This window comes from Canis lupus, chromosome 17, assembly GCF_003254725.2.
Source record: "Canis lupus dingo isolate Sandy chromosome 17, ASM325472v2, whole genome shotgun sequence".
Taxonomy (NCBI): domain Eukaryota; kingdom Metazoa; phylum Chordata; class Mammalia; order Carnivora; family Canidae; genus Canis; species Canis lupus.
In genome coordinates this window covers 44,625,565-44,639,946 of record NC_064259.1, presented here as the reverse complement: position 1 = coordinate 44,639,946, position 14,382 = coordinate 44,625,565, and the positions used below count along the sequence as shown (strand labels likewise).

Sequence of the window (14,382 nt, the reverse complement as noted above, 5' to 3'; positions counted from 1 at the left end):
TTTTGAGATGTGCTATTTGCTCTAAGTAACCTGGCAGCAGAGCAAAAGGAAGACAGTCAAAAAGATGTGCAAAAGTCATAAGAAATCCAAAAGGGTAGGAAGGCCCAGGTGTCAGACCTAGACTTGATTTTTCCTCTCTTCTCTTGACTGTGCCCTTCTTTTTTTTTATTTTTTAAGATAGATAGATTTATTTATTTATTTATTTATTTATTATAGACCTAAAGAGAGAGAGAGAGAGAGAGAGAGAGAGAGAGAGGCAGAGACACAGGCAGAGGGAGAAGCAGGCTCCATGCCTGGAGCCTGACGCGGGACTCGATCCTGGGACTCCAGGATCGCACCCTGGGCCAAAGGCGCCAAACTGCTGAGCCATCCCCCGACTGTGCCTCTTCTGTGTCTAGACCTCAATGTCAGCCAGTGGTGTGATGGCTGCCACAGTTCTAAGCCCACCATCATGCAGTTGCAGTGTCTTCTCCAGAAAAATGAGAAAACCTTTGCCAAAAGTCCTCTCTTATCTCTTACCTCATTGGCCGGTGCTGGATCACATAGACACCCACAATCCACTCAACAGCAAGGGGAAAAGAAATAGCCTGCATGAGAGTTTAGACTAATCAGGATCTCCTGGCTGGGGATGAGGTCAGCTTTCCCTGAAGTGCATGGCTGTGTGTAGGAAATGAAGGGGACAAATGAGCTGAATGGCAGTTCTGTTAAGGAAAAGGAAGGGGGAAATGAATGTTCGGTAAGCAAGCAGCAGTGCTGTTATAATTTGATTCAGAGGCCTGCCATGATATTCTCAGTCTTATGGAAGAGAGGTTTAAGAGGAAATCTAGGGTTGTAGTCATAGTTTGTTATTATGGAGATGTGTGCAAAAACAGGTCACAAAGGGTACTGCAGGAAAAAAAGGAGGGAAGAAATTTAGATCATAATGTGCAGCATGAATTGGAGGAAGAGAGAATCTAGATGCAAGGGAATAATTCAAAGTGGGCAAGCATACAAATAGTGACAAGCAGAGCCAGGCACACTGGGGCCCATGGAGTTGGGACAGGAGGCGAAAGTCAGTGCTGGCAGTAGTCTGGAATCCAGGCAGACAAACTCGATTGCAGTTTGCCCATCTGTGAAATCAGGACCTCAGGCAAGAAGATTTTCATGTTTTGCTTGTTAAGGCAGAAGCTAAAACAGTAATTATTCTCTTTCTCTCTCTCTCTCTCTCTTTTTTTTGGTAGGTATTGTCAACCACTTTAGATTCTAACTGTGTCATGAATAGAAGCCATACCTTCATTTTGTTCTAATATTCCCATTATAATCCTGGACCCATATTAGTTTCTTAATAAATGCTGGCTGTTTGAATTGAGTCTCTGAACTCCTTCTACTTTAAACAAATCCTACAGATGTCTGATTAAACAAATGTAGCAGCCATTCATCAAAGTATTTACTTTCTTATTGTTTTAGGGTACATAGCCCTGGCTCTCTATATAAGTATGATAAAGTACTTGATCTTATGAGTTGACAACCTGGCAGGGGTGAAAAGTACCTGAACAGTTTAATACCAGAAAGAATATGATGGAGTGTGTAGTATAGTGGTTCTGACTCCACAGTGGCATGGGCCAGAAGTCCAGATGGACACAGAATCAGAAATATGGTTCTAGTAGTGGATGGGAGAGAGATGGAGGAGGGGATGACCTTGTATTACTACTTTTTAATTCAGTCCTGCCATGGTCTGGGAACTGGGACAGGGCTGAGCCAGCAGGAAGATGGGATCACTGAGCACAGCAGTGGGAGAGGTGAAGTCACATCCAGGAGAACTGAAGCTGGGTTGTTGATAACTGCTCAGTAAGCAGCTGAGAAGTAGGCCTGGAATGAAGGGGAGAGGCTGGGAATAGAGAAACATTTTAGTATTATCTGTATAGAGGTTTCTCAAGGATATAATAACAGAAGATACATTATTTCAAGAACAACATGTTTGGTCTTTTACACTTGCAGTAATACATGCCCATTGCAGAACATCTAGAAAATAAATGGAAAACGAAACTTGAAAATAAAAATTATTGCAATCCAGCTGTCCAGTGAACATTTGATGAGTTTCCAGGTTTCAGCCCCACCATGAGTATATCTGAATTTGTCATGCAAAAGTCTCTTTAAGGCATAACTGAGATCACAGGTATGTATAATTTTGTGTTCCATCTTTTTAACTAAACGTATTTAGGCATTACTTGGGATAATAAAATCTCTTCCTTCATGTTAAGTCCTATGTAACATTGCATTGATTGGAATTTAAGTTTCTAGTTTTTGCTTATCTACACAGATAAAATGTTTGTGATTATCTGTCTTCAAATATGGGTTGTATCATGGGCAGGAGATTGACTTTGGGGCCCCAGGAAAGTGCCTTAAAGATATAGGTGGTCAATGTCTATACAGCAAGACATATAGTTTTTTTATTTACTGAAATGGTAACATGATGATCTCTGCCTCATTTTCACATAGAGCTTAGTGGGTAACATGAGTATATACAGGGATGCTGGGTGGCTCAGCAGTTGAGCGTCTGCCTTCTGTTCAGGACATGATCCCAGGATCTGGGATCAAGTCCTGCATTGGGCTTCCTGTGAGGAACCTGCTTCTACCTCTGCCTGTGTCTCTGCCTCTCTCCCTCTGTGTATCTCATGAATAAATAAATAAATCTTTAAAAAAAACTAAAAAAATGAGTATATACATGTAAAATATATATGCCATATATATATTATATATGCCATAAATTACATATATATATTTTTTGATATAAGTTTATATATATTAGATATATATTTTTAAACTGCTGCCTATTATTCTATAACATGGTTTAACCATGCCTTGTTTTCATGGACATTTAGTTTATTCCTGTTATTTTGCTACTTTAAACAAACATCCTTACACAGGTTCCTTGTTCAGATGTACTAGAGTATTTTTTAAAATGATATAATGGTAATTGTAATTTTGAGTCATTGAGATGTATGCATTTTAGATTTTAATAGTTGATGCCTAATTGCTCTTCCAAATGGTAGTACTACTTTACATTCCACTGGGGAGTACATATTTCCTTAACCTTTTGTCAATACATGAAAACTTTAAACTTGGAAAAGTTTACCGATGAATAGGTAAGAATAAGATCTTTGTTACCTGAATTTGTTTCTCTGATTATTGGCAAACTTGATTACTTCTCCATCTGTTTTTTGGCATAATGGCCTAATATTTTGCTTCTGCTGTGATAACTGTTCATATCTTTACCCAGTGTTTCCAGTGGATTATTTATCTTATTTTAATTTATAGGACTTCTTTATGTTCTCTGGGTATAAAGATTTTGTTGTTGTTATACTATTATAACTACTATAGCCTATGGTATGTTGTGATATCCAGTAAGTAATTATTTTTCTTTTTTAAATTCCTTTATCTAGTTGGACTTTTTCTTTAGGAGACTGGAATAACTAGGTTATCTAATTTCGTAAATAATGCCTTTGGGGTTTTACCTGGCATTGTATTTAATTTAAGAATATTTGAAGGGAAAGTAGCAACTTTCTCATTCATAGTCTTTCCATTGGCATGTCTCATTTATTAAGGTCTTTTTTATGTCCTTCAATATCATAAATTGTATTTTTCATGAAAAATTCTTTCTCATGTTATGTTTATTATCATCTTGTTTGTAGTTTCTAATACTGTTGGGAAAAAGATTGTTTTTCTTTCACATTCTCTGAAAGGTTATTACTGCTATAGAAACTATTCCTCTTCATTTTTGTGTTTGATCTTATATACCATCACCTTGTTGAAATACATTATTTGTTGAAGAACTTTGTTTTTCTACTCATGTTTTTCTTACCAATTTGTATAACTTCTTTGTATGTAAAGATAAGTTTATGGTTTTATACATACATACATATTAGTTTATATGTACATTAGTTTAAACATACATAATATGTTTATAACTAATAAACATATTAGTTTTCTTCTAATTTTACGTTTTTAAAGATTTTATTTTATGTATTTATTTATTTATTTATTGAGAGAGAAAGCATGTGAGCAGGAGGAGGGGCAGAGGGAGAGAGAGAATTGCAAGCAGTTTCCTGCTGATTGAGGAGCCCTATATGTTCCCAAATGTGTGGTTTCATCTTGCCACTCCAAGATCAGAATCTCGACTGAAATCAAGAATCTGATGCTCAACTGACTGAGCCACCCATGTGCCCCTAATTTTAAATATTTTTTCCTGTTGACTTAGATTTAGTATGAGTCATTCTTCATATGTGAAATACACTGTAGTGTGATCTGAACACCTCTTTTTCCTTTAAAAATTATTCTCAGTATTTGTCTCTTCCATAGTAACCCAAATACATTGTTGCATTTATATCAGTTTCAGTGTAACTGTGAACCTTTCTCTTTGGAGTAAACACAGTGTATATACATGGATTTCATATGCTCACTTCCAAATATTTACTTGGCACTTTTCTAGGCCTTTATGAATATTTCATGGTGATATTGTTTGTATGTGATTCTTCAAAGGCATGAACTATGTCTTTTTTTTTTTTTTTTTTTTTGGATTTTGAACTGAGGTGAGTGAGCAGCACTCTGATGATGGTCATAATGTGCTTATGAAAATGCTTGTGGTAGTAAACTTCTAAAATTTTATCTAAATGACTTTATTGTTTGGCTAATACTTTTAAATATTGTGTTCTCATCATTTTCCATAATGAAACTGTTATGCTACATACCATCTCTTCCTCACATTCAGCATTGTCTTTTAGAAATATATAAATACTAGTACAGCAGCCACTTCAGCATCACTAAGAATCTTTACAAGTCTTTAGTTCTTTAACAGAATTTAAGTTTTGGCACTGGATCTTTTTTAAACATCAGGGGAAGCTTAACTTTGGTTTTATTTTCATGATCTTCTTTTATTATGAAAAATGGTTATTTTGAAAGAAAACCTTTCATTGATTCTGCATATTGAGAAAATGGGCAAATTGCCTTGAATTATAATTACTCATCTGGTCTAGGCTTTATGCATACATATCAGTATTGATTTATCATAAATGAACCTGTCAGCTTAAAATCCTATGGTCTACACTAAAGGTATTATAAATAGATGATGTAAATTTATTATTGGAAACAGGGATTTTTCTTTGTAGAATAAATTAATATTCTATGATGAATATGAGTGTGAAATTAGTAGCAAGTGGCAGGTCTTGATTCATAGAATTGTAAGATGTGTTTATTAACACGGAATCATTAAATCTAATTTTTAGAAACATGGTTAACTTTCTAACAGTTCTGTCTTTTCCTAAAGAATTATGAGTCACAATAATACTGATTTCATAAGTTTGAATAAGGATTTCAGTGATCACTATACAACTGTTTCCTGTTCTAGCTGCTTGAATAATTTGCAATAGTTCTATTTATCTGATGGAATTTTCTTGATGTCTGGCTATCTTTGGAAAGAGTTTTGTTTGCTATTGCTGTTATGAATAACTGACTTCTTAAATCTGCTGTATTACATTTTATTGTTCATCTTTAACTTACAGTTGCAGAATTGTTCTTAACTAAAACAAATACTTTCTTTGAATATTTAAAATCTTTCATATCAGAATTATAAACATGTGATATAAAAATTTGTATTAGGTAAGGGTGCCTGGGTGGCTCAGTTGGTTGAGCATCCAACTCTTGATCTTGGCTCAGGTCTTGATCTGAAGGTTGTTAGTTTGAGCCTAGCATAGAGTCTACTTAAAAAAAAAAAAAAAGTTTTATCAGGTAAAATGTTAACTTTGATCAGATTCATTTCTATTCTTATTATAATTATAGAACAACCTGTGCTGTTACTATTTTGCCTTTCATTCAAGAAAGTGCAAATATTTTGTAATACTAAAATATCAAAGACTTGTATACTAAAAATTTCAAAAAATCATTGAAAGACATTGAAGAAGACCTAAATAAATGGAAGTACATCCATGTTCACAGATGGGAAGATTAACTTATGCTAAGATGATAGTATTCCCTAAATTAATCTACAAGTTCAATGCCATCAATATCAGAAATCCCAGCTGCCTTTTTTTTTCTTTTGCCAAAATGGCAAATGATCTTAAAATTCAAATGGAAAGAAAGAATAGCCCAACATAGTCTTACAGAAGAACAGAGTTGGAGGACTCACACTTCTCAATTTCAAAAACTACTTCAAAATTACAGTGATCAAAGACTGTGTGGGACTGGCAAAAGCAAAGACATGTTGATCCATAGGATAGAATTGGGTACCTATAAATAAACCCATAAATTTATGGCCAACTTATTTTTCAACAAAGGTGACAACAGAGTTCAATTCAGTGACAAGTAGTCTTTCCAACAAATGACAACTGGATGTTTACATACAAAAGAAAGAATTTGGATCCCTATCTCACGCCATATAAAAAATACTCAAAAAAATGCACCATAAACTACAATGTAAGATCTAACTTTAAAACTCAGAAAAAATTGCTGTGAATAAATCTTTATGGCCTTAGATCAAGCAATGGTTTCTTAGATATGAGATCAAAAGCAAAAGCAACATAGGAAAAAAAACATGTTGGACTTCATCAGAATTAAAATTTTCTTTTTTTTTTTTTTAAAGATTTTATTTATTTACTGAGAGACAGAGAGACAGAGAGAGAGAGACAGAGAGAGAGAGAGAGAGAGAGAGAGAGAGGCAGAGACACAGGCCTACGGAGAAGCAGGCTCCCTGCAGGGAGCCTGATGTGGGACTGGATCCTGGGTCTCCAGGATCACACCCTGGGCTGAAGGCGGCGCTAAACCGCTGAACCACCCGGGCTGTCCAAAATTAAAATTTTCTGTATCAAAAAACACAATCAAGAAAGTGGAAAGGCAACTCATACTTGGGAAAATATATTTACAGTTGTATATCTGATAAAGAACTATAACCAGAATATGTAAAGAACTGTTACAACTTAATAATAAAAAGACAAATATCTAAACAAAAAATGAGCAAAGAACTTGAATAGGTATTTCTCCAAAGAATATATGCAAATAGCAAATAAGCACATTAAAGGATGCTGAGCATAATTAATCATTAGATAAGTGCAATTCTGTGCCACAATGAGGTACTGATTTGTACCTACTAGGCTGGCTGTAATCAAAAAGGGACACTGCCAGATGTTGGTGAGACTGTGAAGAAATTGGAATCCAGGTTGATGGTGAGACTGGAAAATGGTGCAGCCACTTTGGAAAAACAGTTTGATATTTCCTCAAAAAGTGAAATGCGGAGTAGCCCCAGTGGCGCAGCGGTTTAGCGCTGCCTGCAGCTCGGGGTGTGATCCTGGAGACCTGGGCTCGAGTCCCATGTCAGGCTCCCTGCATGGAGCCTGCTTCTCCCTCTGCCTGTGTCTCTGCCTCTCTCTCTCTCTCTCTGAATAAATAAATAAAAAATCTTAAAAAAAAAAAGTGAAATGCAGTTACCTTATGACCCAGTAGTCCCACTCTTAGATATATACCTAAGAGAAATGAAAATATCTATCCACACAAAACCCTATAAACCTATATTCACACTAGCATTATTTGTTATAGGCAAAAAGTAGAACAAATTGATTACTCTGTATTAAAAAATGGATAAACAAAATGTGGTATACCATACATTGGGGTAATTATTCAGTCATAAACAGGAATAAGTACTAATACATTTGAAAACATGGACAACATTAAAAACATTATAATAACCTTGAAAGAAGCCAAAACAAAATACCACATATTGTATAATTCCATTTATATGAAATGTCCAGAATAGGCAAATCTACATAGGTGGAAAATAAAGTAGTGATTACCAGGGTTTGAGGGGAAGCAGGAGTGGTGAGTGAATGCTTAATGGATTTGAGTTTTTGTTTGGGGGTGATGAAAGATCTGGAATTTGATAGTGGCGATGGTTGCACATAGCAATGATGAAGGAGTATATAGGTCAAAAACTCGAAGAAGATGAGAAGATTCTCATTGAATGGGAACTTGAAGAACATGTAGAAGTTTCTCACAAAGACAAATTAGGAAATATCATTTCACACTAAGGAGAAAGTGTTAAGCTAGGAATGTCACTATAAATTTAGGGACCAATAAGTGATACAGTTGCCAGAGTGCTTAGAAGAGGAAGTGATGATGCATGAAGTAGGAAGGGTGGAGAAAACGATGCTGATTATTTAGTTGCTAGAGGATTTAAGGACCATCTGATTGTGAAAGACTGAGTACAAGGCAAAGATAACTGATTTTTATCTCTTGCCCACCTGGTGTGAAATATAGTTGGGAGTAAGCTTATGTTTGGCTTTGGTGGTGTTACATTTGAAGAGCTTACCAGGAATTCCAGGTGCAAGTCTTCATTAAACATTTACAAATATGTTCTGGACTTCTGAGGTTTGCATTCAAATTAGACATTTTGGGGCAAAGATGTGACAATTAGAACCACAGGAATAGATGAAGTAACCCAGAGGTCGCATAAAGGAGTATAAGGGGTAATGCTTATCCTTATGTGACAAAGAATGAAAAACATTTGATGGAAAAGAAAATGAGGAATCATATGAGGTATTTACCACAGAAATCAAGAAAATAAGCAAAGTGGAAAAAAATTTTAAAAAGGTAGAGCGAGAAATATTCCTGTCATTTCAAACCCTTGGTTCAGATTTTAACCCAGAACATACAGAGGCAAAGAAAGGTAGATTTTAAGATTAAATCTTGCACCTGCTGATCCATGAGGTCTTTGGGTTCTGACAGCAAGTGGAAGGAAGGAGGCAAGAGATGGCATGAGTAGGTGGTGAAGATTGAAGCCAGGAGGCTCTTCTGTGGCCGTTGCTCTAGGATTGTACAATCATGCAATCTGTTCTCAGGAGCTGCGGGAGCTCTGCTGGTGATGAAGAGAAGGCTCAGTGGGGAGTGGTCAGATTAGTGGTCAGACTATGATTCTGTGACCATTACGTGATCTGCTTAGAAGGCTGGCTGTGATGGGAGATAAGGTTTGGTGTCTCTTCACCCTGATTTCTGATATTTAGGCCAACAGAACTTACCTTCTAGGTACATTCTTCATCTTACTGCACTACTCAATTATTGGTGTAGGTAGCATTTTTTTTTTTTTTATCATAGTCACATAGAGGAGAGAGAGAGAGAGAGAGAGAGGCAGAGACATAGGCAGAGGGAGAAGCAGGCTCCATGCACCAGGAGCCTGACGTGGGATTCGATCCCGGGTCTCCAGGATCAGCGCCCTGGGCCAAAGGCAGGCGCCAAACCGCTGCGCCACCCAGGGATCCCTGTAGGTAGCATTTTACAAATGAAGCTAGCTATGCTGAATAGTAACTCTTGTGAGTTTAGTGGTTTGTACAAAATATACTTTCAGTAAAAGCAGAAAAAGCCTTATCTGTTGTTAACAGTGTGCCTGAGGTCTCCAGAAAGGGGATAAAAAAGTATTTTACTAATAGTGCCCATTCAACTAGCAGAAATTGTTTTTTCAGAACAGAGGATGGGTTAGTTTAGATTGATTGTTTTAATGGAGCAACCTGAGCATCAGATAACATCCTGGGTAGGGAATTTATTGGAGAAATCAGTGTCCTAAAGTAGGTAAAAAGCAGTGAGTTTTAGAATTTTACATCTTGATAAAATTTTTGCTTTGTCTTCATAATTTCGTTTATTTCTTACTTTTTGCAAAGCCCAAATTAGACAAAACAGGAGACCTAAGAAGAAAATAATGTCAGGTATACCTTGCTTTGTATTAACAGATGGATTTCTAAAATCCAGTTTTGTAATTATAACCACCTTTTGTAAATCATAAGCATTAGGGAAGGTTATGATTTAAAGAAATCCTTTTGTTAAGTTAATGCCATGACTTGTTTTTGTTAGTAAATAGATATTGTTATATATCTTGCTTAAGGAGAAGAATAAATGACATACTTATGCTCCTTGTTCCATTCTTTCATTTCTCTTGTGCACAACAAATCAATTTATAAGCATTAAAATGCAAGACAGGTTAAATTCTTAATTTTTACTTTGAACAAAAGTGTTGAAAACCGGAGGAGTTTGTCCTCAGATATGAACAACAGACTTGGTTGCCAAAATTGGGAAATAATCAAATGTTATGGTTTTGCATTTATATACCTACTAATTAGGAAATTAAATGATATTTCCATAGCAACAGAAACAGTCTCCTTTCATACTTGTTTTATGCCTGCAATAATACACAACAGGGTGTCAAAGAACATTAGTCTAAGTAAGGTTCATGACAGGCAAAGCGTGTAAGTATTGACACACAAGTATGCACACAGGGGTGATATTGGACTTTTAAAAGTGATACTTGAGTCACTAAAATCATATTAGCAAAACTTAAAATACTAATCTTCTGAATGAATAACCATATTGAAAACCTAAAGGACTTTCCGGAAATCTGTCACATACTCTGAATTTGGTAAATGACTTTGCCAGTCTAAAGATTTCTACTACCCTGTCATGGCATGCTTGAAGATGTTAAATTAACCAATTGCTGTTACACTTCTTTTGAAATGAACAGGGTTAAGTATAAACAAATGTTGTCCTCTCAGGAAATGTTGTTCATCTCAGGAAATAAAATTCTAAGAGGTGGACTGAAAGGCTACTTCCTTCTAGCCTTTGTCCCAAATATATATATTATGACTGTATTATTTTGCAGTAGTACTACTATGATAGAATTAACATTTGAAGATGATTCTACATGGATTCATTGACTATGCTTCAAAGCTTTAAAAATTTCTTTCCTGACTACATTCTTCTGGTAAAGTAATTAATTTTTAAAAAAACTTCCATTGACTATTCTTGACATAGGAGTTTTTTTAAACTTCTTTCTCTTGTTGGTTTCTGATAACAGGTTTTTAAACCATCCCCGAACCTTCAGGCTACTGCTTAATACTGTAGTGTCCTCCTGTCACATAATTTAATCTCCTGTCCCCGCCTTTCTTCCTGACTGTCATTTCTCCAGTGTTACATCCCTAATCTTGACACACACCTGTACCAGATTAGTTTTTCATAGTTAATTTTCTTGGCGGAAAAACATTTGGTGCGCTTCTGTGGCTACCAAATTAAATCTAAATGCCTTAGCCTGCCACTTGGAGCTCTCCTGTTCCAAACTCAAGCTCATATTCCAAAAAGATACTCTCATGCACCGCTATTTGAATTCTCTGACTTGGCAAGTATAAAACATTGCTCCCCCCAAATACACTTTTTTTTCTCCTTCACAAGCACCTGGGACTCATTTTCTCCTGTCTACTTGGGAGACATTCTCCATGTCCTTTATGTCCATCTAGTGTGTATTCTTTGTTCTTGGTGAACCTGTATCTGAGTCCATAGGATGATTCCATCTCACTCTCTTCCTCCTGACTTCCATATCCTTTTCTTTGTATCCTGTTTATGTTTTATCTTATCTTAGAGTTGTTGGTGTGTATTTGTTGTCCTGGTTCCATCTCCCACTACATAGCCATCACATTTGATTATAAATGTCTTTAAAGCCAGGATAACCTGTATTTACTTGAGTATCCCTTTCAGTATATGTCATATAATTCAGTATATCTTCAGTGAGTACAAGAGTAATTCAGTAAACTTATTCAATTTAAATATATTAATCCTTTTAAGACATGAAGTGAACAAGGGACACCTAGGTGGCCTAGTTGGTGAGGCATCTGATTATTGATCTCAGCTCAGATCTTGATCTCAGGGTTGTGGGTTGGAGCCCTACAGAAAGAAGGAAAGAAAGAAAGAAAGAAAGAAAGAAAGAAAGAAAGAAAGAAAGAAAGAAAGAAGAGTAGTACATACAATTCATTATTAAATTATAGATATAATTTATGGGGCACCTGGTGGCTCAGTTGGTTAAGCATCTGCCTTCAGCTCAGGTAGTGACCTTGGGGTCTTGGGATCGAGCCCCATGTCAGGCTCTCTGAACAGTGAGGAGTCTGCTTCTCCCTTCCCCTACTACTGCTCTCTCCATTTCCCAAATAAATAAATAAAATCTTTTTTTTTTAAGACAGTAAGTAAACAGAAAGCTATGTAAATATGGGGGTATTTGGAAATGTCAGTTTTACAATATCAAAAAACACGTTAAGGCAGTTACTCTGAGAACTAGGAAAAACTCAGTGAGTTACTGCATTGCATAGTCTTACATAATTTTAGTAAGATTGCAACCTTTGCATTTTATTTTTTTACCTTTGCATTGTATTAACCAGTTTATACTAAAGAATATACACTTTGTTAGTGATGGTAGAGATCATAAATAACAAAAATGAGCCCACAACTGATTAAGATCTTAATAGTGGCATATGTTTGTAATGTCTTCAAGAGTATCTACAGGAACACCATGGATGTGACTTCTGTGTGATAATAGTCATATAGTGCTTCACTGAGCAAGTTCTGTAGTCAATTTGGGAAATATTTTTGTTGTTGGTTAGTAGTTTGAAAGTTTCTGCCATTAAACAGGAAAACGTCCCAAAAGCAAATAACAATGCATTTGAACCACATTTAAATATCATGCATCCAGACATCCTATATGCATTTGGTGGAAAAGCTTTTTTTTTTAAAGCTTACGCTTGTTCTTTTTTTTTTTTTTTTAAGATTTTATTTATTCACGAGAGAAACAGAGATAGAGAGAGAGAGAGAGAGAGAGGGCAGACACAGGCAGAGGGAGAAGCAGGCTCCACGCAGGGAGCCTCGATCTCGGGCCTCCAGGATCACTCCCCGGGAGGAAGGCGGCGAAGGCGGCCCTAAACCTCTAAAGCCACCTGGGCTGCCCTGGTGGAAAAGCTTCTAAACAACCCACTCTCTCTCCTGCTGGAATGAATAACTGGCATTCTGTAGAGTACACCAGCAGAAACACTGTTCTGGACCATTTATAAAACTTTCTATTAAATATTTTTGTTGGGTCGCCTGGGTGGCTCAGCAGTTGAGTGTCTGCTTTTGGCTCAGGGTATGATCCTGGGGTCTGGGATCGAGTACCACATTGGCCCCCTTGCAGGGAGCCTGCTTCTCCTTCTGCCTATGTCTCTGTCTCCCATGAATAAATTCAAAATAAATAAATAAACAAACAAATAAATACATTTTTGGTTGCACAAATAATATTATAGTCAAGGATTTTTTTTCTAAAGGTGAAATTTTCACCCATATGTCACCACTGTGGCATGTTTTTTGCATTTCTTTGTCACCTTTCAGGTTTATTCATGTTCATTTTCAGCATGTATATGGTTTTGTGTTATTTTTAAAATTTATGGAGTTTTCAATTGTTTTATATGTTTTATAGTTATCATTTAATGGCTACATATTTCATTGCATTTTTAAACGTTTAAATTGTTTCTGATTCTCATTTGTGAACAATTTAGAAGTGAACACCTTTAAGTGCATAACTTTCTATTAAAAATCATCATAAAAGTCTTAAGAGTGCAGACACTAAGTTGAAAACTCTAGTGGTTGTGGCCATATTGTTCAGTATGACTCCTAGATCCTTTTATGTACCTTCCTGTGGTGTTTGTTTATGCTCAGACTCTACATTTTCATGCTAACAATAGCTCTTTTCATTTTAATTTTCATGAAATAGAAGTTTGTGAAGAGACATTTCTACAAGCTGATGTAGATGAAATTTATTATAAAAAATGATTTATTAGTTTATTATTAGAAAAAACAAAGCTTTTGCTACCCTTAATCCATGACTATCTATACATAAATGTATTTATTTTAGTGTTGATAGAGTTTTTCATTCTGAGCTATTCTTTTTCATTTTTGATATTGTGCTTTGATATTCCCTAACTTCTCAAATATAGCATTGTACATGATTCTGTGATAACTTCTCAGTTGTGTAGCTTTCCCCATGTGTCACTACTGGCTTTTTTTTTATATCAAGTTTTGGTAATTTTTTTACTTTCTGGATTTTCAGTGTTATTATAGCTAATTCATTTAATTTGATATTGAATAGGAAAGGCCTTTCTAAGATTAAATATGACATACATTTTAAATAATAAATGAAAAATAAATAGTAAGCTATACATGCAAAAATTTTTAAGTATATGACACACAGTCTTAATCTATTTCATAGTTAATGAACTCTTACATATCAGTAATCAAAAGTCCCGAATACGTGTTTCAGAAAAAAAGTGGGTAAGCTTTTATTCAATGAACATATTTTGCTTTTATAATCGGAAGAAAGAATATTTATAATCAGAATAATGTTGTGATAAATAGAACATAAAACTGAGCATTTTGCAATCGTGCACCTTTCTGAGTCATTTATTCTTAGATTTGTCTTTATAGTGACATAAGTTTATATATATGTTTATTTTTTATTTATTTATTTATTATTATTTATTTATTTATTTTTAAGTTTTATTTATTTATGATAGTCACACAGAGAGA

General features: G+C 35.4%; 1 protein-coding gene across 2 annotated transcripts in view; it reads left to right on the top strand.

Annotated features, from left to right (window-relative positions):
- Positions 1-14,382, top strand: part of CTNNA2 (catenin alpha 2) — a 1,086,013-nt gene that overhangs the window by 9,977 nt on the left and 1,061,654 nt on the right. The window contains exon 2 of one of the 2 annotated variants that reach the window (XM_025453746.3): positions 1,978-2,155. The exons of the other annotated variant lie outside the window; for it this stretch is intronic. The gene's annotated coding sequence lies outside the window, so the exon portion shown is untranslated. The remainder of the gene's footprint in view (positions 1-1,977; positions 2,156-14,382) is intronic. 2 annotated transcript variants of the gene reach the window in all.